Below are 1,753 nucleotides of genomic sequence, written 5' to 3' on the forward strand. Positions count from 1 at the left end.
TCAGACACTGTGGAAGGTTTGGAGATGATAGCTAGAGAAACTTTAGAATACTATAAGCAGGTATTGGTGAGAGGTACTGTAGAACCTCAAAAGATCAGAACGTAGAGACAGTGAAGTCCAGGCTCATGAAATTTCGTATGGGATACTTAGCTACTTGTTCAGAGGCCATGCTTGTTTTATTTTGGCAAATAATTTGTCCATATTTAGTCCTTATGCTAAGACTTGATGTGAGGCTGAAATGAAAGTTACAGACTCCTTCTTCCTCCAGGAAACACCAAATGGCAGATGACACTGGTGCAGCAAGAGAGCCCAGATGCCCCAGGGGCCCAGGTATGCGAGGCCACGGTGACTTCCACGCAGGCTTCGGAAGTGGCCTTGAGGCAGCAGACGCGGGTGCAGCAGGAGCAGGGGCCAAGGCCACGGAGCTCACGGCAGGAAGGCCGAGGACAAGGAGTGGGTTCCTGTCACTAAGCTGGGCCGGCTGGTCAAGGACATGAAGATCAAGTCCCTGGAGAAAATTTATCTCTTCTCCTTACCTATTAAGGAGTCTGAGATTATTGACTTTTTCCTGGGCACATCCCTCAAGGATGAAGTCCTGAGGATCATGCCTGTGCAGAAGAAACTCGTGCTGGCCAGCGGACCAAGTTCAAGGCATTTGTCGCCACTGGGGACCACAATGGTCATGTTGGTCTGGGTGTAAAGTGTTCAAAGAAGTAGCCGCTGCCATTCGCGGGGCCATCATCCTGGCCAAGCTCTCCATTGTTCCTGTGTGGAGAGGCTACTGGGGGAACAAGACTGGCAAGCCCCACACAGTCCCTTGCAAGGTGTCAGGCCACTGTGGCTCTGTGTAGCTGTGTCTCCCTGCCCCCAGAGGCACTGACATTGTCTCAGCCCCTGTGCCCAAGAAGCTGCTGCTGATGGCTGGTATTGATGACTGCTACACCTCTGCCAGGGGCTTTACTGCTACTTTGGGCAACTTCGCTAAGACCACCTTTGATGCCATCTCAAAGACCTACAGCTACCTGACCGCTGACCTGTGGAAAGAGACTGTGTTCACAAAGGCTCCCTATCAGGAGTTTACCTACCATCTTGTGAAACCCACACTAGAGTCTCTGTCCAGAGGACTCAAGCTTCAGAAGTAGCTACAACATAAGGGTTTTTATATAAGAAAAATAAAAATGAATGAAGTCTGTAAAAAAAAAAAGTTACAGACTAATTCAAATGGTGAAGGAAGTTTCAAGGGAACTCACCCTTTATGTGTGGGCATTTCTGACTGAATTTAGTCATATTTATATTGACAATAAGAATGAAAACTTATAGCTAGATGATGTGACACATTTGCAGTTTCACTGGAAAGGAAACATCTGAAAAGTTGGGGCCAAGGAAAGTACAGTTGCCGAAAAGATTAACATAAAGAAGCCAAGTACATTGCACTGGAACAATAGCAAAGATGGCTTGAAGGCATTGCAGGAATTGGCCAGACCTCATCCTTCACAGGCTGAAGGGCACAAAAGGTAAACTCATTTGAAAGACTCTGTTATGAAAAGAGAGCACTAGAACACTGCTTACTTGGGGTTCTGTAAGGACCCCCAAGTGTTTCTCTGAGTTCAGTCATCCAGATCCTTTGAAGCCACTGCAGCTATGATACAATGGGGCCCTCATATTGTTCTAGCAGGAGTTAAAGCTGGGCAGTGTCTACATGATGCTTAGTTTCTGAGGTGTGCCAAATGCAAGAGATACTGAATTATAGAGG

General features: G+C 47.1%; 1 pseudogene; it reads left to right on the forward strand.

Moving 5' to 3' along the window:
• The first annotated feature begins 278 nt into the window (after positions 1 to 278).
• Positions 279 to 1,153, forward strand: LOC100729154 (small ribosomal subunit protein uS5-like; annotated as a pseudogene).
• The last annotated feature ends 600 nt before the right edge of the window (positions 1,154 to 1,753 follow it).

This window comes from Cavia porcellus, unplaced genomic scaffold, assembly GCF_034190915.1.
Source record: "Cavia porcellus strain 051 isolate PalLab524CR breed Dunkin Hartley unplaced genomic scaffold, mCavPor4.1 scaffold_9, whole genome shotgun sequence".
Classification (NCBI taxonomy): domain Eukaryota; kingdom Metazoa; phylum Chordata; class Mammalia; order Rodentia; family Caviidae; genus Cavia; species Cavia porcellus.